The 25,687-nt window shown below is 41.2% G+C and overlaps 2 long non-coding RNA genes across 3 annotated transcripts; one reads left to right on the top strand and one right to left on the bottom strand.

Annotated features, from left to right (window-relative positions):
* Positions 1-521: 521 nt before the first annotated feature.
* LOC123277107 (uncharacterized) lies at positions 522-7,297 on the bottom strand. Its single transcript, XR_006513777.2, has 3 exons — positions 7,161-7,297; positions 5,412-5,495; positions 522-765 (listed from the first exon to the last, which is right to left on the bottom strand). It is a non-coding gene; the product is annotated as an uncharacterized lncRNA (long non-coding RNA).
* On the top strand, positions 6,514-22,026 carry LOC106831383 (uncharacterized). Of its 2 annotated transcripts, XR_006513773.2 has the most exons (4): positions 6,514-6,846; positions 14,183-16,084; positions 18,995-19,039; positions 20,634-22,026. It is a non-coding gene; the product is annotated as an uncharacterized lncRNA (long non-coding RNA). The 2 variants fall into 2 exon arrangements; XR_006513774.2 differs by lacking the exon at positions 18,995-19,039.
* Positions 22,027-25,687: the final 3,661 nt, after the last annotated feature.

A 25,687-nucleotide genomic window follows, 5' to 3' on the forward strand; every position in this document is an offset into this window, starting at 1 on the left:
CCAGCCCAGTGGTGCAGTGGTTAAGTTCACATGTTCCACTTCAGCGGCCCGGGGTTCACCGGTTTGGATCCCGGGTGCAGACATGGCACCACTTGGCAAGCCATGCTGTGGCAGGCGTCCCATGTATAGAGGAAGATGGGCACGGATGTTAGCTTAGGGCCAGTCTTCCTCAGCAAAAAAGAGGAGGATTGGTGGCAGATGTTAGCTCAGGGCCAATCTTCCTCAAATAAAAAAAGAGTAAGTACTCAGTGGCATTTTAGTGTATTTACAATTTTGTGCAACCATCACTACTATTGAGTTCCAGAATATTTTCATCATCCCAAAAGAAAACCCCATACCTATTTAACAGCCACTCCTCATTCTCCCCTACCCCCAAACTCTGGCAATCACTAATCTGATTTCTGTCTCCATGTATTTGCCTGTTAGGGATATTTCATATGGACGGAATCATACAATATGTGGCCTTTTGTGTCTGACTTCTTTCAGTCAACATAATGTTTTCAAGTTTCATCCATGTTATAGCATAAATCTGTACTTTATTCCTTTTTTATGGTGGAACAGTATTCCGTTTTATGAATATTGAACATACTGTTATTTTGGCCAGAATGATTTTCATCTTTCTCTTCCCCTGGTTGTCTCCCGTGCAGCCTTCAGCAGTCAGCTCAGTGATCACTTCCTCAGAGAATTTCCCCAAGGCTCCATCCTAGACGAGGTCACATGCATTTTCAGGCCCAGCTTTCTCTTCTGCACAGCTCTTACCTCCATCTGTAATTAAACACTCACTGAGGGGCTATTTCACTAACGGCTGTCCCTGAACTAGAATCTAAGATCCACGGGACAAAGGATCATATCTGCGTTAGTTCCATACCAGATCTCTAATGCCTATCACAGGGTCTGGTGTATAAATAAACTTTTGTGAAATAAATGTTGTGAAATTATTTCCCACTAAAAAGGGAATAATTGGCAATTGCTTAATGTTCTTTCGTGCCCAATGGCATTTTGAATCTGAAGAGAATAGCGCTGTCATGGAGAATTCCACAGAGGAATTTCCCTGGCAGAGAGCAAGGGGCAGAGTTTTTCTGGGGGAGGGACTCCTTCCTGCTCCTTCAATTGCAACACCCAGTGCCTCCTCCACCTGTAAGTCCAGCTGTCTGAGCCACCATTCCACTCACTCTAAGTTCGTCCTGCTTCCATTTCATCTAAAACACAGGCATATTTCATTCCATTACCATCCCTATCTCATCACTAGAAGAGCAGTGATCTGCTGTAAGTAATTATCTCTCATCCATCTTTCCTTTCCAATCTGAGTTCCTCTACAACAGAAGCCTAATTGGAATTTGATGGGTTTCTGTGACGTCTGAAACTGAAGGATGCTTTTCTCTGTAAATGGGATCGTAATTATGGGTTGGAACGTAACCTTCATTAACTCAACGGCACTGTCTCTCCCCAATCTTTCCCTGATATTTGGAATGGGCTTAAAAGCAGTATTTCCTCGTTCATGCCCTTCCTTTACCTCATACAGAAACACTATTCTTTGGGCAACTGTTGGCAGCCTACATAACGCTGTCCTGTCTCTGAGTAATTACAGCTGGAAAAGTGCCAGTCATTGTCTTCTTAAAGTGATGGCAAATTCTTCCCTAGTATTTACAGACAGATGACAATTAAATTGAGGCCCTGATACAGTAAAAGTACAATTTAACAAATTTACTTGATGGCAGCATTTTTATTTAATTTTTTTATAATTACTTATGAGAAAAATTTCCTCCAGAATAGTAGTTTTATGCTAGAAATGAGCTGAAGTTTTTCTCAATGAGGCATCAGATTAAGAGACAATTGTGCCAAATAATCCATATCATTTGCATGTAGAGTCACTATTGTTTTACTTTTTGTTTGTTATCTGATTTATTATGTCGACACAATGAAAACTGGACTTTTTGTTGTCCCAGATACAACTAAAACCATCAAATGGTTCTTTTCTGCCCTTAGTGAGGGTAGAGGCTAGATCTGGATAAAGTTAACGTCTGCCTTCTGAAGGTTGAGCTGTGAACATATATGGCTAAACACAAATGTATTTCAAGGAACCCAAAAAATGTCAAAATGAGTCCCTGGCCTCAAGGCTTGCCAATGGTCTAATTAATTGTGTTAATGTAGCAAATTAAACAAGAATTATTTAGCCTTAGAAGCATTGGGAATAGGAGAGCACCAGAGGCAAATATCAGCAATTTAGATCTAAATATTCAAGACTGACTGACATCTTGGTCTGATAATCAAGACCAATTGATTACTTGGCCCAAGTAATTAATTCCTATGTGGATGGCTATGACAGTCCGATATGGTATATTTTTGAATAATATACAAACTCTTGCTTATTCTGATCATAAGTTAGCATCTCATAAATCTTGTTTATGGGAAGAGATTGTGTTGGTCAGGTTAATGGGATTGTCCATTCTACCTTGGTGTTACATTTCTCATCTTATAAATTTAAAGATTGTTTTGATTTTATACACATTTTTGTGCTGTTTGAGAGAGTGAGAATGATATATTCTATCTGGAATAACCGTGGAATATAGACCAGATTACAGTTTTGAGCTTCCAAGATTGAGAGCCAGGCCCTCAGCAGCAGTGAATTCACAAGGCAGAAGCCAGCCCAGGGACACCTTGCTGCTCATGACAGTAGCCAGCTCACTCTCCCAACACAGCACCCCTCTCTCTTGCTGTTAGTCTCCTTTAAACGTATATCTTCTTCCCTCTTAGGTTTTTCTAAGATGGAGAGACCTAAGCGGAAAAAAGTCTTCAGAGTTACAGGATTCCAAGTTGGAATATTCTTCCTGTCAGTGCTAAGTGACGTTAGGCAAATGGCAATTTTTCTTAATTTCAATTTCCTCATATATTTAAACTGGAAAAGCTATGTTTTGGTTTCTTTTGAATATTAAATTAAAACTGTTTTTCAAGTGCCCAGCTAATGTGGCACTGACATATAGTAGCCCTGAATAATTCATCTGACTGGGTTTCAGCTTATTCTTAGAAAAAGTTGACAATGACATTCAGTCCTTTGGTTTGGAAAGATATGATTATAGAACTGCATTCATGGAGACCAGCTGATTTTTTTTCCTGGAAAAAGGCTACCAGTGGGCACATATATTTGGTTACTGGATAGCCCCTCATGTCTAAATTTAGAAAAGTAGGGGCTTTTTGGTGTCTATGGCACTACAGCCTAGATGAGCAGAGAAACAGCCTCAGAGCATGGGCCTGCGCCAGGAATCTCTGAGACTTGGAGCATGTGGGAAAAAATACAGAAAAACAAGGACAATCACATGCCCACATTTAATTCCAGAATATGCTGTGGGATAAACATACGCCATCTATTTCACATCCTGGTTCCTTCTTTGAACATCTAGCCTGTCTAGTTCTATTCCCTGGGTAGCCAGTTACCAGATCGACATGATCGACATCCTCCTAAGGTGTCTGTATTCAGGCTTGGCCAGCACACTATGGTTTTTAAGCCCGCTCTTAACATATAACCCCATGACAGGGAAAGAATCACTCATTTCCATCGACTGGAATAGGATAACGCATGAAAAGATCTATTTAAAGCTGCATGTCAGGAGAGAAACTTTCATTTGCTCAAAGGGTCCTTTCATGTAGGCACAGTTTTTTCTTGAAGGTGGGGTGTTCTTTGACGCTGATGTTGGAAGACTCCGTGAATGAGGTCAGTGGCTTTAATAATTATGAAGGATTTCAGCATAAATCAGTGGGCACTTTTCTAGGTAAATCTGCCTCACTGAAACTGTCTCTAACCAAATGAGCAATTTAAAGGTCACTGTAAACACTCACATTATTAAGCAACGGCAGTTGAAGTAAAACATTCAGCTGCAGTTGAAGGCTGTGGGAGGGGAAACAATGTTGTCTACGTACCGTTCCTCCACTTCTTCCAGGAGAAGTTTCTTGGGCTTCCTTCTTTTTCAATTGGGGTTTTATTGTCTCACTTTGTTGGGAAAAAAAAAATGGGGCCTTTTCTATATCAATAAATCCTTGGAATTCAGGGTTTTAAGTTTCATAATTGGGGCTGTAGGGAACCTGCAAGGAAGAACATCAGGCTCCTTCATTATCTTAATGGCTTCCCCGAGCTGCCGGGCACGGACCTCCTCAGAGCTTGGAGTCCCTCTGGGTCCTGTACAGGGTCTTTTTGAAGTTCAGGTGGACAGTGAGGAAGTGACGTCTAGAGTGTGCCCAAGGTGGGCATGGGCTGCTCCTCTGAGCTCCCTATGCACACACTTACCATTATTTCCACTAATAGAGCAGAGTAGCACATTTACCAGATAAACCGTGAAACCATTGACTGTATCTACCAAACGTGAGGGGACATGCCGCTCATGGCACACACGCTGATGACTCTTGACCAATAGAAAGTAAGTGATCTTTCATTCAAACCCTCACTCCTGCTCAAGAGGCCTCTAGCACCGCACCTTCACTTTATACTGCTGCTATCTTGATCTTTAGTTTCAGTATTTCCCTGTCACTGTATGGAGTGATTTCGTGTGTGTGTGTGTGGTGTGCATGTACGCTCATGAGAATGTATGTCTGGGTATATGTGTGTGTGTGTGTGTGTGTATCTCTTCATATTTCTCTTCTGCATGTGTTCTCATGGATCTCCCAAACAACTCAACGTGACTTCCTCTCAAATCTTCTTGTGTCCAGGTCTCAGTGTAGGACATTGTCACCCACCATCATGCTTGCCTTCCTTTCCCATTCACTCTTCAAATCCCTTTCCTGACCACCTTATCTGCTCCCCAAGGCGATATCACATTGCCCAGTTCATTTCCTTCAGAGCATTTACCATTTATCTGATTAAGTTAATTTCTTGTTTATTTATTTTTTGTCTGCTTCTTTCCACTCAAATATCAGCCCAAGAAGGCAGGAGTCTTTTCTGTGTTATTCTCTGGAACAATGCCTGGAACATGGTAGCTACTCAATAAATGGTTTTAAATAAATGAATCGATCAATAATTATCCCATTGAGTCTGTCTTCGTAATATCTTGCAAATCACATTTTTATCCCTGCTGCCTTGGTGACTCCAGCTGGTATCAGCATCACGTCTCATCTTGGTGGCCACAAGAGCATCCTAGCTGCCTCCTCATCTCACCCTCACCCTTCTCTAAATCCTTCTCCACCTTGTAGCCTGGGGTCTTGCTAAACTGCAAGTGGGCTCCTCTCACTGGTCTGCTTAAAATCATTAAGTAGCTCTGGTCATAATGCACTTTGCAAAACTGTCTACAAGGGCAGAGGAGAGAGCGGGCCTTGAAGTTACCCATTGCAACCACGCATGTTTCAGGACTCTCATGATTTATCTTATAAATGTCTGCAGATTTTGCATTCTACTCCTTTAATAACAAATATTTTAAATTACTCACCACTAAGCAGAACCAATGGTTCAGGAAGACACTCCTTGTTTATCCTGTGGTTTTGGGATGTGGGCCACACCAGGATATTAAAGTCTTGAGAAACAAAGGCAGATCAAGGTCAGGTAAATTAACTTGGTGCACAAGGCCCTTCAAAATCTGGCACCTGATTATCTCTCCCTCCTCATCTCTTGCCGTTCTCTCACATGCACCTCCCTTAGCCCAGCCGATCTTGATGCCGCCCTCGCGTCCAAGGCTAGGTTAGGCTCTTCTCTGCTCCCTTCAGGGCCTGGCACACCTTCTGCCTACACATTATCAGTCATAATTGTTTATTTTTGTGTGTATAGCACTAAGCTATAAACCTTTAAGGAAAGGAGATGTGGCACAGTGTCTGATATATCTCAGGCACCCAGTAAGCATTTACAGAATGAACTGGTGAATGAGTGAATGGATTACCAATTGTTCTAAGCAAATGCTCATTTAAAGCTGTAAGGACCCTTATATCTGAGAATATGTGATATTCGATTTCAGCAGCCTCCCCTCTCATCATTTACCCCTTCCTTCCCAAGACAGACATGTGAGTAGGTAAGTCCATTTAGGGTTGATTTGATTTCCTGAGGACTGAAAACTCTGTATTGCCCAGGACCAGTGCACTGATCCAAATTTACTAAGGCACATGTAAATTTCAAAGATCTGTCCTCTCCCTTGGGAACCTGAAGGGAGTTTTGAAAGCACAAAGACTGCCTAACTTCAAGCAGCAACTGAAGAAAGCTTTTTGATGACGTCATTTTTCCTGATCCAGAAGGCCCCTTGGAATCAGATGCAATCTGGAAGGCTTCAGAGGGAAGCTGAACCCATGTTTAAGAGGACACCTGGCCTGGCTGTTCCGTTGTCACAGAGAATCATAACTGGGCTACCCACCTATCTCATCTGTTTCTAATATTTACTATAAAAAGTTGTCACTGGGATTATAAAGTCTGATCAGCTGGGCTTTATTTGAATGATCTGATGAGCTAACTCTAGGGTTCAATGTTTTTAAAAAAAGCAACACTTTGCCAGTGAAGTATACCAGTGAGGTCCCTGTGCCTTTAAGACTCAGAATTATTTGGGCTAAAGCCAGATACCATCTGCATTTCACTGTTTCAGTCCCGGGAGACGCTCCGCGGATACAATCTTTCTACAGAGCGAAGTCTGAATGGGGGCCGGAGGGAGAACGAGGATGGACAGGACGTCCCAGAAAGCCATCGGCGGCAGGGCCATGCCTCGCACCTGACCTGCACAGCAGGTGGCCCAGAGCTCAAGTCAAGCAGCCGCCAGTCCCGAGTCCCGCCCTTTGAGAGGGCGCAGGCCCGGACAACGCTGGCTCAAATACGTGATAAACACCGCTCGTCGACTATACACTCAACAACCAAAATAAGTCTCTGTATGGACTGAAATAGAAATGCAAGTAAGTAAAGTGAGAGAAATCCACTCTCCCCCACTGAAGTATGGAAGGTAAACGGAGATACCTTCTTTAGAAATAGCTAGCAGTGGACTCTTCCTGAACTGCTGTCCCGTCACTAGCAGAAGGGGTCCTGTTTTCTGGGTGAGCTGTGATTTGGAGGATGTTTAACAGGTGGGATGTATTATTTTGAGTGGTTGCTGATTCGCTATGGTGTTTCCAGTCAGCACAGATTAAGAAGGAGGATTGCAGATTTTGTTAGTTAATTAACGATAATGAATAATTTACCTCTGGTTTGGCAATGGCTTGAAGCAGCCTACCTGGTGACTCTTCGTTACACCGGCTGGTTTGCAGTATTTCCTCTTGAGATGGGCTGAAGCAGCCGCCGTGGGGTCACAGACGTTCCTTCAGCCATCACTAGCCCTTTTCCAAACACACGGTGGCCACTCGCAGAGCCCGTCTGTGTGGGTTTCTCCCCAGACACAACCAGTGCACCTTCCTTTTTATGTTACATTTTTAGATAATGTTTTTTTAAAGATTCCACAGCTGAAAAAGTTTTGGAAAACTACTCCATCAATAGAAGTATAGGTAAATAGTTAAATAGACAGACAGTATACATAGAACATTATAGTTCTATATAAAAATCGCTGCTTTCAGGGGCCAGCCTGGTGGCGAAGTGGTTAAGCGCACACGTTCTGCTTCGGCAGCCTGGGGTTCTCTGGTTCGGATCCCGGGTGTGGACATGGCACTACTCAGCAAGCCATGCTGTGGCAGGTGTCCCACATATAAAGTAGAGGAAGATGGGCACGGATGTTAGCTCAGGGCCAGTCTTCCTCAGCTAAAAGAGGAGGATTGGCAGCAGATGTTAGCTCAGGCCAATCTTCCTCAAAAAAGAAAAAAAAAATTTGCTGCTTTCAGCCTTGAGACTGTGAATTTAAACTCCTTCTCTTTCACCAACACCCAAATAGTTTCAAAATATTCCTTCCTACTAAAAAAAGAGAATAATAAAAGAATAATGGCCCCCAAATACCTAGTGTCTATCTGTTCCCGTAAATTAGGAGTTGTTATTAAATGTATACGGCTATTTCAGATGAATTAGGCTGAGAATCTTTGTATCAGTACAGGTGACTTTCACTAGTTTATTTTGTGGAGGAAGCTAAAACCTGTGACTGACATGTAAATTCATAGAAATTAAATGCCAGTGAATCCAGCCTCAACATGGTCTTGTGTGTGTGTGCGTGTGTGTGAGGAGGATTGGCCCTGAGCTAATATGTGTTGCCAATCTTCCTCTTTTTTTTCTTTCTCCCCAAAGCCCCAGTACATAGCTGTATATCCCAGTTGTAAGTCATTCTAGTTCTTCTATGTAGGACGCCGCCTCAGCATGGCTTGATGAGTGGTGTGTAGGTCCAGGCCCAGGATCCAAACCCGTGAACCCTGGGCCGCCAAAGCAGAGCACACGAACTTAACACTTGGCCACAGGGCCAGCCCCTAATGTGGTCTTTTTCAGACTGAGGGCATTGACTAACACCCAACACTGAGAACCCACTTCCCCAGCATTTTGACTGACTGGCAGGAAAACCCGAAAGCAGAGGGCTGGCTGCTCATTTAACAGCAGTGCTCTAAACATGGGCCGAAGTGGGCAAAACTGAGCTCTCCATTTCTCTATTTTCGGGAGAGAAAATAATCTTCTGCTTTCTATTGAAGCATGTGTATTCTAAATCACTGTGAAGGGAAGTTCTTACCACGTAAGACGCCCTCAAACTCCACTTACTGACAGGGTTACACAGGAGTCAAGGTCAGGCCTCTAGGGTCATCTCTGAGCCATCTCTGCCTCCTGCCCCTGCTTGCCCCCAGCCACCCACAATCCTGCCCACCACCCTGGAGCCGAGGTGATCTTTTCACTTGTAATACTTCCAGCAAAGGCTATACAACAGTTTATTTATTTAATTTTCAATGGCAGTTTACATATAAACATACTTGTATACTTACTCTGCGGTATCCCCTTTCTTTTAAAATGAGAGAATATTTTCCAGGAAATAGTTCAATTTACAAATATTAAGTTCTTTATGAACACAGATTTCATATTTATTCCCTAAGCTTTCCTTTATTCTGACTTTTTCCTTCCTCTATTCCTTTTTCTTCTTAGCTAAACTATCAAATGACTTTTCTGCTATTTTACATTTTGCTGATAAGCAGTTCCTGTAATTGATAACCTTATCTTTCTATGTATGATAAAAATAAATTTAATGCATTTTAATAAGGAGGTTGGAAGGTCAAGGACACATTTCATTGCCATGTTGATTCTGATAAAACTAGAAATAACTTGTGGGCCAGTGATTGTATTGTGGGGGACTGGAATTGGCCACCCCAAGATATGTCTCTTTGGCATGAGGATTATTTGGGGCTGGTTACTTTTAAGAAACTGCAGACAGGAAAGGAACTCTGAGAAGCAGGGTTTACTTAGGCTTTTTTTAAGAAACATTTACATTGTAAAGGAAATCTCCATCTGCAAAGGTGTCTCCCTCTCTGTACCAGGAAGAAGAGGGATGACCTTATCTCTAGAAACTCTTCTCAATGCAGAAGGCAAGGACTTAAATCTGCATAATAATCTTATTCCTGTTTACTGTGCTTGTCTGGTAACTTCCTGTAACTGACTCCCCCCACCCCCAACATCCTCCTTTGTCTTTAGCTGAAGATGATATTTAAGGTGGTGGCTTCAGCCATTTTGGTGAGTTGCTCAGCTTGTTATAAAGCTTTGTTTAATTTTCTCCTGTTATTCTGTCTCATGTGAATTTAATTCCTTCTGTGGCCAGAAGAACTCACAGTGGGTAGAGGAAATGTCTTCCTCCCCTACAGTATATAATAAACAGCATCTGTGCACACATTTTCTGTTACTCTTGATATTGGTACTTCAATATTTCTTATAGCTATATTTCTGAATAGTTATATAATGAAGCAAATCTCACTGAATAACATGATGATTTTAAAGTCACTTTACCTTTATTTTTGGTTCTGATCTTGTGTTCGTAGTTCTCAGCCGACCGACTTACAGGGCTGGGAATCAGAAGACATGGGTCCAACTCTTCCAAAAATTTGCTCTTGACTCAGGGAAAACAACGATTGCTGTTTCCTTATCTAGCAATCAGCGAGGAGTGTTTGTGTGCCTTAAACATCTCTAGAATCTCTTCCAGATCCAGCATTATACAACTGCGGCTAATTCCTTTGTGGAAAAAAATGCCTATTTAAAAAAAAAAAATCCTACTTTAAAGGCTTTAAAGTTAAAGATCCTTTGAGATGTGAATAATTGGGTCTCCATTCATCTGGGGCTACACCCAAAAAGGAAGACTGAATAAAGCCTATTCCTTTGAAATTAGTGAGTCTATGAGATCACGGTGGGTCCCTAACAGAAGAGCTCTGTGAGGGGCTCGGAGGAGTTTCCACCTTATCTGCTGTCCATCACACACGGAGCCCTATGACATGGGTGTATCTGTAATTCCATTCTACAAAGAGGAAGACTGTGTTGGTGTTGCACAGAGTGGTTAGATGTCCTGGGCAGGGCCATACAGAGTCCCACAGCTAGGGCGGGTTGAACAAAACTCCTGATCTTCCAGATTATGATGATTTTTGTTAAAAACCTTGCTTTCATGGTCCCCAGGACTATTCCCTTCAAGTCAAGGGCAGAAAATGAATGGGAGTGAACACTCAGATCGGGTTGCTCTCCAACTAGGGAAGTGGATGGTTACTTGGCTGTCACGACATCATCTCCACCAGACCATAAGCTCTTAGAGGGAAGATGCCTTGTTTCATTGAACTGAGATGGGAGTAGTACCCTCCATTCCCCACCCTCACATCTGACCTCTTTCCACATTCACCGTATCCTTCTTCCAGTTGTATCGTTGAGTATATTCATTTATCCCTCAGGGCAGGAAAAAGACTTACAATTTTTGTAACCTCCTATAATACCCAGCACTATGCCAGCATCTCCAGTAGTTTCCATTTCTGTGACTCTGCAGGCACTCAACACCTACTTGCTGATTGGTGAATCACCTGGGCTAACGCCAGGGAAAATGAGAAGCTAGAATTTGGTACCCTTTGATAAACTCCTACTTCGTCTCTCATTGTATTGCCCCCCTCCCTCCACCCCCAAGCCCCTTTTGAAAAGTATGAATCCTCGATTAATCCCTCAGGGTCCCCGTGGTCCTTGTTAAAGGAGAGGTCAAGACTCAGGGACTGTGAGCTTTAATTATGGTTTAAGGAAACAATGCCTCCACTTTGGCAGTCTATCTAATTAGCAATGCTCTTACTGGAAGACTCGAGCAGGTAACCAAAAGGGGGCCCTTGGCAAGGTTCTACAGACTTTAAATTCTACCTTCAAATACTGTTAACCACTCCCCGCGACACTCATCCCCTTCTTCAAGGGGCAAAGCTTAAGCATTACATACCATCATCTATTTTTTGAGCTTGTGTTTTGTACTATGTACCACGTGTGACAACTATACTGATGAAGAAAAAAGCATGTTTATTGAAATAAATTGCTCACCAAAGTAAATTCTAATGATGATCAAATCAGAGCAACAGAGATTATTTTTCTGAGCACTTGGTCATGGCTTCAACAAGTAGCCTCTCATTAAGACTTTCTTTAAAGGGATTTCACATCCATTTACAAGGATGTCTTCTTTCATTTGCTCCTTAGTGATTCTGAATGCTAAATTTTACTGGCATTTCTCTTTCCTCGTGCTAAGCCAGTTAAGACAGTGTCATCATTGCTTTCTGCATCATGTTAGAGCAAACATATTTATTTCTCCTTTTTCCTCCAAAGAAATAAAATCTTTCTGTGCTCTGCACGTGGGTTAGGGAAGTCACAATGAGGGGATTGTTCCAGTCCTTGGTGCTGCCTAACCTCAGAGGTAAGGGCTGTTGTTCTTTCAAGCACTGTCCTCTAGTGGGGAAAATAAATATCAGCACTCTCAGAACAAGCATTGCTGTTTGAGTGCCAGCACTTGGAAAGTTCCTTCCGCCAGACCCCTAGTGCTCCTCCTGGGACAAATTGACCCTTTGAACAACGTGAGTTAAAGTAACTCTTAACAAGAAAGTTCTGACAGCACGTGTGCCCTTAGGTAAATAGATGGGCTAAGAGGGCTTGTATTGCAGCACAGGTCCCGTGAGCATCTTGGTCCCGTGATCATCTTGGTAAAATGCAAAACAATAAAAAGGGCACAGTGCCTGTATTTTAAAAATCAGTACATTAAAGGAAGGACTGGCATATTAACAAACTTGCTATTCTGAAATTAATTCCTATGTGGAGCAAACATGTAAATTGCTTTGAATCCATGTGCAACTCAAGTCTGGCTGGCTGTCTAATGGGATAGTTCAGGATTTGTCATTATAAACTTCACTTTGGGGTCCAATGACTATTCACATTTTCCAGATTACTATTTCTTCATTTTATTTAGTGAAACGCCTGACTTTGAAGTTATGAGTGAATAGTCAACATGTTTACCAGTTAAGGTTTTGGAGCACTAGACACAGACAGACCTGGGTTAACCATTCATTGCTTAGTCAGCCTTTCTAAACCTCAATTTCCTCAACTGTAAAATGGTGATCATAATAACGCCTTCCTCAAAAACTTTAATCATGAACCCATGAGACAATGCTTGACAAGTACTTAGCACAGTATCCGGCTCTTCACAAGCACTAAGTAAATGCCAGGTAGTCTTTTAAATATCTTTTGTAGTTTTTTTGACATGGTCTCTAGAGAGCTCTTTATCCCCCAACCAATCTCCAAACCAACCTCCCCACAGAGTATGTGGGAGACTATTTAAAAATCATCCCAGAGTTCACTTTTACCGGTTCCAGTCTTCGCTCAGTGCATGCGCAGCTGGACTCACACTTCTTCCTCTCTGTTGAATTTTTATGTTTGACACCTCCTTAGGGGACAGTTCCATATCAGGTGTCATTTCACATCAAGAAGCCAAATTTTGTGACTGCTTATATACACTGAAGAACAGGAACACAGTCAAGCTGACTGTTCGTTCCCACTGTTGGTTCCCAAAATAGTGGTGCGAGCTCCATACCCAAAGGAGCACAACCACAGACTTATAAAAGGGGTCCTCCCAGGGAGCTAAGCTGGGAGATAATCTGTGAAATACTCACACTTTTCATTGCTTCGTAGATTACGTCTAACACCTGTCAAGGTTCTAAAATACTTTGCAGCACATCTCTACCATAAACAACTCCATCCTTCCATAAAGCAGGCCAGTGGCACAGCTAGGAATGTTTCTGCAAGACGACAATGGCCAGTGGAGGCTTCAGCTCAGCCAAGACCTTATATTATCCCCACCTCTGCTTTTCTCTGAAAGGTGCCCTTGAGTCTTCATTCTTGCTCAGCGTCCTGTGAAAGATGTTGAAGCTGCCACCACCTGATCCCACTGTTTCATTACCGCCTGACCCTGACCTGTCAGTTGACTCTTCCCTACTCTTGCCATCATAAACAAAGCTCGGATCTCCCTTGGGCTGGAGAAAGGGTGACGGTTGAGGTTAGAACAGGGGTCAAAACTCAACGGAGAAATCCAATTACTTTTTTGCAGAAGCAAACCCAGTACAAATTCTCCGCGGACAGGTATACTGACTTGTGCACAAGGCAGGGAAGATCCCAGATGGAAAACAAAAGGAAGGCCACAAGGAGGCAAATGACTTCTGAATCTGTTCCTCATAGCTAATGTCTTGGCACAGTTTACAGAAATGTCAAAGCGTACTACTGTGCCTATTAGAGCTCATGAGCTCCAAAGAGAGTAGGAAAATGGAGAATCAAAAGGCCTTCCCAATATTTAGCTAATTCTTGTGAAAAAACTTTTCCGGCTGGGATGTGGCATGTTGATGGATGCTGAACTCATACTGCCGAGTGTGTTTCTATTTTTTTAAATAAAGTGAAAATAGTCTATTACTTCAGCGTTTCCTTAAGAAAATTGTTAGACTAGTTTATACCGTTCTCTGGAGAGTAATTTTTCTCCTTGGACATTACAGGCAGCACAATTATAGCACAAACAAATCCACTTTAAGGGAAGTATTTAGTATTGTTTTCTGTAGAGTAAAAGCAGGTATGAAGATTAACAAGGAACTAGTTTTAAACAATCAAAATGAATCCTTCACTAGAAATCTCTGAAAAGAAAGAATAATAATAGTAGGGATTCTGATAATAGTTCTCCAGAGGGTGACATGCTAATTGTTTATAAGATAGTGAACTTCATTCCTAGTTATTTTTACATCAATTTATCACATCGCCATTGTTTTCCTCACACCAACAGCTTGTAATTAACTGTACGTGCAACTCGTGTTTTCTCAGGTATATTGAGTGCTGAAAATAAAGCAAGATGTTTCTGTTGGAGTGGATCAATGGAAGGAAGAACTCTCCTTTAAAAGATCTCTTGAACATAGATGGAGGAATGATGAGTCGTGTTTAATTATTTAAGTATGGAATTCACCCAAAAGGGCACTTGATGCTTCTGGTTTATTGGGAGATACTGGATGTGAAAGACAGCAAAATCCCGGTGAGCATGTGCAGGAAACCCAAAGCTCAGCAACTAACCCTTCTCTGCTTCACGAACCTTAGTGCTGAGTCCAGGTCGCTTCTCCAATGTCCTCTCACGCTGGCCTTGGTGATGTTATAATAAAGAGAGCATAGGATTTTACCAAATGTAGAGGGCTCCTGCGATTCATCTCTTTGACTTCTTCTGAGGCTGCATGGACCTTTGCTTCCGGACACTTCTAGCGGCTGAGTGAGGTTTCAGAGAGCCATGAAGGTGTACAGCTGAAAAGGCATCTTGCAGAAGTGAGTCAAGGACACACAATTTAGGGGGCAGCTTCCAACACAGTAACATTATTCAGCCAGTGAATACTGATTGAATGCCTACTATGTGCCAGTCACTGTTCTAAGTTCTGGAGATACTGCAGTGAATAAAACAAAAACAAACCCATACCCCTGCCCTCTAGGCTGTGTGTTACAGTATTGTTGTTATTTTTGTTTAACTATAATAAGGACCCCTCCCCCTTTTAGGTCATTTGCACCCTGTAGTGTCAAACTGTATTTGCATCATATAGGAATGCATTTGGCTGCAGGGAGAGAAAAGTTGATCAATAGTGGTTTAAACAAACAGGGCTCTCTTTTGTCCTTGGGAGGAAGTCTGGACATGGGCTGCCTGGGGGCTTCTGCAGCAGCTCCACCACATCCTAGGGGCTTAGGCTCTCTCTGTCCTAACACTCTGCCATGCTGAGCGCGACGCTGGTTTCTCATAGTTTCAGGATGGTTGCTGTCGCTCCTGGCATTATGTCAGTGCTCACAGCAAGGAGAAAGGAAGGCAGGTGTGAGGCCAGCTATGTCTGTGCTTTATTGAAAGAGGAGAACGAAATTCTTACAAAACTGTGCTGGCATACTTCAAATTATGTGTCATGGACCAACACTGTGTCATATGACCACCCATATCTGCAAGGAATGCTGAGAAATTGAGTGTATAGTGTTTACAGCCTTCATAGTGAAGGTAACCAAGAAAGAATGGGGCTGGGAATGGGTGTCAAGTTAGCTAACCTATAGCATCAATCACAATATTGATTACAAAAATAAAACAAAACAAAAAAACAGAGAATTCAGTGCTATTGAGCATAAAACTGGTTGATTTTTGTATCTGCTAATTTTCTTAATGAGTGACTAAATGCATGAGTGCCTCGTGGAAGTACACGATGTTCTGTACATAGAAGCCTGAATAGTGAATGAATGAGCGGCCTGAAACAACTGGCACATGCAGAAGATTTTCTGAAACTCTACATGGACAATTGTTTCGACCATTTGACTCTTTCAATTGCTTATTTCAGTGAAAATTATTAATATGCCTGAATATAATCTTACTTATAAAAGTTAGCATGCTTTTAAAAATTCCATTCAACAATTATTTATCAAGAAATGGCTATAAGCCAAGCACTGTTCTAGACCTGGAAGATGCAAACAAAATTAAGATAAGACTCCTATGCCGAAGGAGCAAATGGCCAAGAAGGAGCAAAAGATAAGCAAAAGGTTGCGTAGGAGACTACAGTGGGTGACCTAACTCTGCCTGGGGAAATCAGAAGTTTTCATATTGAGTTGTATATGTCCTTTCCCTGGTGTGTGGAAAGGAGGATGAAAAGAAAGAAGAAGAGAGAAGAGACAGATGGAGGCTTTTTCTGGCAAAGGGAACAGCACGTGAAAGCCACAAAGGTGTGTGAGTATGTGTTGAGTGAGGCAGATATTCTGGTGGCTGTGTGGCATAGTGAAAAGTTCATGGATGTTGGAATCAAGCATACCTGAGTTTGAATCTCAGTTCAGGTTATTCCTTGTTGTGAGAACTCTTAAGCTCCTGAATGTCTCGGTTTCCTCATGTCTAAAATGGAAATAAAAACACTTTCATGATAGGGAATCTGGAGGATGAAGTGCAATAATATATGCACAACATCAGCTACAGTGTTCTAGACAAAGAAGGTATTCGGTGACTCTATCTGTTGTTATCATTAGCGTCACATTATCGAGGCTAGAATATTGCCTTGTGAGAGAAATAGGAGACAGGGAAGGAGAGGTCGGCAAGTGTTGGTCAGGAAGGACACAGGGCAAGGTGTGGTAGATTGCGGAATATGGCCACAGATTCCTTACGCCGCTCCAGTCGCACCTCTTTGCAATATAATGCTGTTGGTCTTCCATCAGGACGTGAGATCTATTTCCCCAACCTCTGAAATCTGGGCTGGGCTTGTGACTTATTTTGACCAACAGAATGTGGGAGAGGTGACATTGTGCATGAGCTGAGGCCTCAAGAAGCATGCCCAGCTTTCACTTTTACTCTCTTGGAATCTAGTTGCCCCATGAGAAGAACCCAGCCAGCCTGCTGGCGAGTCCTCATGGTGGAGAACTGAGGCACCCCAGCAGAGAGCCCCAGGCGACTGTCGTCTGGGGCCTGCCAGTCCCTGGCTGATCTGCCAGTGCACCACAAAACACATGAGTGAGCCCAGCGAACACCACAGGGAGCAGGGCCAAGTGATCAGACCCAGAGCTGTGAGCAAATATGTGGTTGCTGTTTTAAGCCACTGAGTTCTGGGGTGGTTTATTATGCAGCAACAGACAATTGAAAGAGAAGCCTAAGAAATCTTAAACTTTATCCCAGGAGATAATAAGGAATTATTGAAAGATTTTAAACAAGCTAATGACCTCAACAGATTTTATTTTAGAAATTTCACCCCAATGTGAGCATAGAGGATATGCTGAATGGGATGTTACTGAAAGCAGGTAGAGAAGAGAGGAGAAGCTAGGAGAGATCGTTATGTCAAACTTTGTGAGGATTTGGAAGATAACAGGAGAACAGCAAGGATAAAGTGACTTTTGTGAGTGTGCAACCTCAGAAGGGCTTAATGCTCTGCAGAATCCTTCTTGAAATTCTTAATAATTTTTGAAGAAGGAGACAACATTTTTACTTTGTGCTGGGCCCTGCAAATTATGTAGCTGGTCCTGAGGAAGAGACTAACAGTAATACCTCGGGCCCTCTTTGTGAGGGTGAAGCAAACCTGGCACAGTGTATTCTTGACGGTGGCAGCTTGAACTGTGGGTACCTGGGCTCAGCACCCAAGTGAAGGCTGAGTCTCTCAGTAGCAGTCAAGCTGTGATTACTGCTAAAGTTAGTGGCAATTCCACACAATAGAAACACCAAGAATAAAAGAAGTGTTTCTAATCTTCTCCCTCCTAAAAGCTACCTGAATGGCCTTGAATGAGTCAAGCTCCTCCAGCTTCCTCATTCATGAAATAAGGTGATAATCCTGTCCCTACACAGCTCACAGCACTGTGATAATTAAGCAGACATGTGAATGAAGCACTTTAAATTCCCCGCAAAGGAATGCATGCAACTGAATAGAAGTACTAAAAATAATTCTAGGAACAACAATAATCCTCATGCAGTGTCCTCGACCCTGGTCCTTCTGTGGTGGCTATGACTGCATACCCTTCAGAATCCTCACAATTAAAATGCCGCATGCTTTTCCGAGAGATCAAGACGATAGTAAATAGATAAGCATTTGATCAGACTGGATGTGTGTTAACATGGTATAAACTTTTTTTTGTTTATTTACACTGTCTTATAGTTTAGATTTTCTCCATCCATTAATCCCTCAAAAATTTAATGAACATACTTTATCATGTACCAGGCGGCAGCATGCTAGGTTCCTAGGAAAGAGGAGCCAGTAAGAGTCCTTGCCCTCAAGAAGTCCACCATGTGCAAAGTGGAGATTAGGCTGCTGTGCCAGTGTCAAAACAGTCATAAACCACAAATGCTAGTGGAACACACAGAAAGAAGCCATTTATACTGGATGGAGGAGAAAATAAGGGCTTTGGGGAAGATACATTGAGTTGGTAGGAATTATTTTTGGCATGTTAAAAGGAAATAGAATCAATGTAGAGTGAATTTTCAAGACTGAAAAATAGTTCAAAATTTGAAAACAATCTCACACTGATAATGCCATATGCATATGGGCATCATTTTTTACCACCATGTTGTTTTTGTTTTCTAAAAAGCAATTCTGGGTTCATTGTGTTTCTTCATGATTTGGTACCGAATTGTCATGTGACCTTGTTAATTCACTCAAGCGTCAGTGAATATTTTGAGTTCTTTAAACCTTCTGAGCCTCAGTTTCTTCTAAAAATGAAAGATTTAGAAATAGATAACGTATAAGGTGGCTTTGAGATAAAAAAATCCAACAGACTGATTTTGAAATGGATGTATCGGGACTGACACCTGTGAAAATGTTAGAAGTTTCAATGTGGCTACTCTGAGGGATGCTACTTATATTCCAATGGTGTTACCATTGTTCCCACTGTTTTTGGCAACTCTACTTTGGAACTGACTTAATGATTTGAGGACTTCTGTGGGAACAACCTGAGGAGTAGGGGGAATTTCTCCCTAGGACAAGAAATCCCTTTGGAAATAGGAAAGCAGAGTTTACATCAGAGCTTGATCTCTCTGGCCCTCACTTCTTTATAAACTAGATCCATGAGTATGGACCCCGCCTGGCCGAAAGAACCACCAGGAGGCTCAAATGCTAAGGTTCTGTGAAATTGTTACCATGAAGCATAATACTAATCTCTCTCTTTCAGGATCAACTTGACTTTATATCTGAGCCAAAAGTCATTCAGAGTGAGGTAAATAAAGTGGATACCATTATTGGGTCATAAATGGGCAGTGATTTTTGAGACTGACTTTTCTTCAATTTGTACATAGGTTCTGAAGGTAACTCAATGAGATGACTTTTTAGAAAGCACAATGGGTTCCTTTGTTGTCTGAAGATCCAGTATCCCAAGATGACTTCTTTTGAAACATTACCAGTTTAAGAACAATTGTAGTACCTTTACTAGAGTCATGATTTATAAAGTGTGTTCTATATATGGTTTCTAAAAATGACCAATAACGAAGATGAGTGTTGTAACTCATTTTTACAAAGAGTGAGCTGCTCCCAAAAAGCCCAATGATACATTCATATGGACTCTACCATTTAAAAAGTACTTTGTGTAAATCATCTCATTTGAGCCTAATAACAACACTGTGAGACATATTTTAATTTTATTCTCAGTTTACAGATGAGGAAATTGAGGATTATCTGTAAAATGACACTAGGCCAGTTGTTAACCCTCTTGAGCCTTAAATTAGCCACAGGGCAGAGTTTCAGTCCCACAAATCCCGAATGTGAAGTCCTCCCACGCTCACACACATATTTAGACCACCAGACATCTTCATTTCACTGATGAATCTGTTAAAGTTATGTCAAGCTTGTCTGGATGTCTGGAATTGTCTGAACAGCCGCATTTTCTCGCCCCCTCGAGATGCCTGTGATCTGGGTTCGTGACAAGTTTTAACTCATTGGGAAGGGGCTGTTTCCTATCCTAAGGTTTCACCTGGTGGCCATGTGGCATATTGACTAATGGACCTTGGGAGGTCTATGGCATGGCCAGAAACAGAGGTTTGACTTCCCATTCCTGACCTCTCCCTTCAGTTGTGCTAAGCTCTGGCCTTGAAATAAGATGCCTATCATTAGTGCTCACCCTGCACGCTAAAAAAGCCAGCGTGGCAGGGTTCCTAATGCACTCCTGGGCCCCACCTGCAATTTATCCTTCTCTGATTTACTGGCTTCCCCTATAAACTCTCTTGTCTTCCTTTACACTCTCATTCTCTTCCTCCTTTTGTCACACACTCTAAGTGTCCACAGATGTCAAGTGTAGAAAAAGGCGTGTGGTGTTAATGCTTTAGTGCTGGCACAAAGGTACTTCCTGAAGAAGATATGGCCCCTCGCAGAGGTTGTTATATGCTGCCCATCTATATTTATCCCTGCTCACTGCTGATTCTTGATTCAAATAGCCCGACAACTTTCAAGCTGGCATGATGCCACCCAGGATATCAGTCAACGGGCCATCTAGCCATATCAACTGCGGCTGTTAAAGGCAGGAATCCTGGCCAGGAATTTCTAAACTGCTGTCTGTGAAGAGGTTCTATGCATTTTGGCTGGGGAAAACTTCCAAAAATAAAAATGAGATACCGTGGCCATTTGTTTGGACTTTGTAGAAGAGTTATTAGTCATTGGGGGAAGGGACAGGATGGCAGGGAAGACAGCATGAAATTAAACTAATTAATCACTCTGACAGGCAGACAAGAACTGAGCCCACTCTTAGCAGAACAAGCGCTGGAAATCTAGGAAATGGGAAAAAAGCATTTAGCCTTACCAAATTGTGTTTATTTCTTCAGGAACTGGAAAGGCCAGATGAAGAAAAGTGTGTGGAAAGTAAACAATGCAGTGATCGGAGGCGTGTGTGCACTTTCCTTGGACTTTAGATGGAAGAGGGTCAACATGCACTTTGTTTCCGTCTGTGTGATTGACTCGCTCTATGCCATGCTTGCTAACTGAGACCTTCCTTCAGCTCTTCAGCTGAGCTGTGAGTGGCTTTGAGGGTTGGGAGGTCTCCCACTGAGGGGTCAGGGGTCAGGTCCTGTATACTTTTTGAAGAGCAGGGGCATTTGAGCAAAACAAAACTGGAGTTAATCCCTGCTTTCCTATTAGAAAAGTTGTGTTCTTTCTCTATGCCTGTTTCCCCATCTGTTAAAAAGTGATAATGGTAATACAACTTAGTGAGGCTGTTGTGAAGAATAAATAAGAAATTTGACATAAAGAGCAAGCTGACATTTACTAAGTTCTCAATAAATGTTCATAAATATCTAATTGATCCACTACAACTCACATAGGCTAGGAGTTTTTGTCTTTGCCTAAACATTCTCGTGGCTTTTATGCAAGCTTTTCTTTGTCCTGGTCTCCAAGTGGCATGCTAACGGCAACTTTTACTGGCTCGCAAGAGCCGATTATTAAATTTTTAGGAATTTTGAGCTCTGGTTGTTAAATACTGCCAATATTTAAAAATAGATGAAAAGAAACATATAATTAAATAATTATATTTAAAACAAAGTTGATAAATACTCAAAACTCATCACTTCCTAATTAGTTCACTGGATTTTACTATTATCTATACTCTTGAGGTTATTTATGTCTATTTTTATCTGTGTGGTGAAAACATGTGCCTCGCTTCCAAACTTGTGTTCAGTGACATCCCTCTTGTGGCTTGAAAAGAGCCAAGTGGCTTGAAAACAGACATCCCTCTAAGTGGCTTTTGTAGACCATTGCTCCACAGAAATACGCGAATACTAAATTCAAGATTTTTCCCAAAGAGCCAATTATTAAACACTTATCATAATTTCGTGTTTATTAATTCTACACATGGAAAAATCGGATTAATTTTATGTGAGAATGTACAAAAATTTATTCTGATAAGCTTTTTATGCTGTGCAGGAGCCAACTCTAAATGAGTCAAATAAACTACATATCCTAGTGTAATTCCTTCATGAATTAAAAAAGTGAAAACAACAAAATTTCCATTTTTAGTGAAAATGAAATTTCTGTAAAACATGCCACTTAATAAACTTCTAAATGAATGTGCATTCATCAAACATTTTGATTTTAACTGGCTATTTTTGAAGTATCTGAAAGTTTACCTATTCTTGATTTGGGGAAATTACTGAAAATCATAAAATTATTATTTGTCTCCAAGTATGTAGAGATATAGTTTTAAATAAAAATATTAATATGTAACTGTGCATCAATGCTGCTTTGTTTTTAAAATAAAAAGTCATTCAACCCGGTGCCTGGCACAGATTGGAAATGAAGTGAAATAGAGGAAAGAGCATGAGATTTACATGTGGAAGATTTGGGTTCAAGTCCTGCTCATCGTTTGTGTGCTGTGACCTCCAGGCAGCAGTCAGCTAACCATCGGTAACGTTAGTGTGTCATGGGTATGTTAACATCCATGGGGTGTTTGGCATTCGGTATGTTTGGCATATATGAGGGAGTTTGGCATACAGTAGATTTTCCCATACATGCTAATCTACTGTGATGTCGTTAATATTTATGGATTAAATAAATCGAGATCAACTGATTACTTAAAAGCCTCAGTATATGCAAGGGAAGAAATTCAGAAGACCACACTTTTTGGGGAGCAATTCATGTCCTAATTTTGTCTGAATAAAAACATGTGTCCCAGACCCGATAATCTGATGTCTCTCAGCGCCCTTTTTCTCCTCGGCAACTGGCCATGACCTACAGAAACAAGTTTTAGACTTTATTCCCCTGGACTTCTCTTCCTCACCTCCAGAGTCCCCCTCAATCCCTCTTCGCTCTGCTTTTTCTTACCTTCTCTTCATCCAGCCCAAACGCTCCACTTCAGCCAAGCCTGGTCCTTATTATTCTTTGATTCAGCCAATGCTCTTGATTTTCTCTTCTCTTTACTCAAATTGTCATCTTCTCCACTTTTCCACATAGGAAAACAATGATAATCTTTTTAGTCACAACCATTCTTCCTTTTTTCAAGACATCTTGCTGATCTTATACCGTCAGTGTCCACCCTTGATGTCCTCAACTGTTGAATGCCCATAGTTCTTAGCAGCAACCCCTCTCGTTGGTGCACTGGTCTCTCAGCTAATCCATATGGGCATATTTGTCTCATCACCTAGAGGGTGAACTCCTTGATAGCTTCCACTTTCTGTAACTCCCTCCTTATCCCCAGCGCCTGGCACTGTGCTAGACTAACAATGTACTCTTAGTAAAAGTTGGAATCTGTATGTGTCCAGCATCCAATTTGGTTTTTTCCTCCCAGACTATTTTTTCCTTGTTTTACCTTTTTACAGATTTGAGAGGAAAATTGCAGCCTAGGAGTCCAATAGCCCAGAAATATCTGGTTTTCATTTAATATAAAACAATAAACCTCCGGCTGCTCGCTAGATTAAAATAACATAAGGCACTAAACACTTCATGAAAGTACATGAAGCGAGATATTTTTCCTACTAGTGAGTAAAAGATACTTTTTACTTATACAAATGTTCACAAAGAATGAGTTATATAAAGAACAAATCTAAGACCAAGATTGATGTCAATTTTTAATTTTATATCTATTCAATTGACTGTCTTTATAAACAATTGGACATTAATTTATTCAGAAACTTTTTGAAATTGAGGTTTCAATTTTCATTAGAATCAATAAAGGAATATATCTCTGGTAAACAGAGGAAAATTTAAATTTCAGATTCTTTTCTACTCAATTCCTCATAATAAATTATAGAGTACTGGGGTGGAATTGTGAGAACTAATTAATATTCATCAACTTGCTTTTGATTACGTGTATTCTCTTCCTTTCTACTTGACGTATTTTTCAGGCCCCACAGGTTCTGTTCAATTTGGGCTGCTTGAGATTCTTTCCCCTTACAGCCAACTCTCCTGCCCCCAATCCAGAGGGAACCAGAAAGAAAAGTTAGAAGAAAGGAAAACAGAGGACTGATTTGCAACTTTCTTTCTAACTGACCTCTTTTTTTCTTTTTTCCCTCCTCTTACTCTCTGCTAAACCATTAAGATAATCCTTACAGAAGTGCTGTGAGTACCCTTTTTAAAGCATGGGCTGTATTTTCTGAAACAATTCAGTTTAAGGATAAATGCAAAAGAACTAAAGTAGACACAAAGTCATGCAGATCTAAGTTGGTTTAAAAGAAAGTAAACATGTCAAGAGACAGGAAAAAACAGCTCTTCAATGCCATACAGCACTAATGTGACAACAGGAGACGTCCAGCCTTATGACTCAACCCCGTCCCTCTCTGACCCATGTACTGTGATTTGCTCACAACCTCATGAATCCAGATGCATGCCACATTCATAAAAACTTATCCAAGATTGAAAAACAGCTTGTAGAAGAGAGTGTAGGAAACGGAATTTGGTATAATCAAAATTCAACGGGCTTCCCACATGTAAATTTTTTCAGAGCAGATTGAGAGGGCATCTTGAACTGATAATCCCTGGTGTTCATGGAATTAGAGCACAGATAACCACTTGTACTTTGCAGACTTTAATTATTCTGTCCTGATCTGATCAGAAAATCACAAGCATGTCTTCTGATAAACCTGAGGATTACGCAGCAGCCAGTAAGTAGTCTCAATGGGGATGTCCAGGGAAATGTAATAGAAAGGACGAAGAATTCTGTTATAATTTCTGCTTGTTGACTTGCCATCTCAAAGCTCCATGTTTGTATTTTTGGATTTGTACTAAAAACAAATTGTTGTCCTAAAATTTATATGAATCAACAGAAGACCCCAAATAGACAAAAGAATCCTGAGAAAAAAGAACAAAGCTGGAGGCATCACAATCCCTGATTTCAAAATATATGACAAAGCTGTAGTAATCAAAACAACATAGTACTGGTACAAAAATAGTCACACAGATCAGCGGAATAGAATTGAGAGCCCAGAAATAAACCCACACATCTATGGACAGCTAATTTTCAACAAAGGAGCCAAGAACACACAATGGAAAAAGGAAAGTTTCTTCAATAAATGGTGTTGGGAAAACTGGACTGCCACATGCAAAAGAAAGTAAGTAGCCCATTATTTTATACCATCCACAAAAATTAACTCAAAATATATTAAAGACTTGAATGTAAAACCTGAAACCATAAAACTCCTAGAAGAAAACATAGGCAGTACACTCTTTGACATTGGTCTTAGCAGCATCGTTTTCAATAACATGGCCACTCAGGCAAGGGAAACAATATAAAAAATAAAGAAATGGGACTAAATCAGACTAAAAAGCTTCTGCAAGGCAATGGAAACCGTAAACAAAACAAAAAGACAACCCACCGACTGGGAGAAAATATTTGCAAGTCATATTTCCAACAAGGGGTTAATTTCCAAAATATATAAATAACTCATACAAGTCAACAACAAAAAAACTTGAACAACCCAATTAAAAATGGGCAAGGATGGGGCTGGCCCTGTGGCCGAGTGGTTAAGTTCGCACGCTCCGCTGCAGGCGGCCCAGTGTTTCGTTGGTTCGAATCCTGGGCGCGGACATGGCACTGCTCATCAAACCACGCCGGCGGCGTCCCACATACCACAACTAGAAGAACCCACAACGAAGAATATACAACTATGTACCGGGGGCTTTGGGGAGAAAAAGGAAAAAATAAAATCTTTAAAAAAAAAAAATGGGCAAAGGATCTGAACAGACTTTTTTCCAAAGAAGATATTGTGATGTTTAACATCATCAATTATTAGAGAAATGCAAGTCAAAACTACAGTGAGATATCACCTCACACCCATAAGAATGGCTCTTATTTTTTTAATTTAAATTTTTTTTTTTTAAGATTTTATTTTTTCCTTTTTCTCCCCAAAGCCCCCCGGTACCTAGTTGTATATTTTTCATTGTGGGTCCTTCT

This window comes from Equus asinus, chromosome 4, assembly GCF_041296235.1.
Source record: "Equus asinus isolate D_3611 breed Donkey chromosome 4, EquAss-T2T_v2, whole genome shotgun sequence".
In the NCBI taxonomy this organism is placed as follows: domain Eukaryota; kingdom Metazoa; phylum Chordata; class Mammalia; order Perissodactyla; family Equidae; genus Equus; species Equus asinus.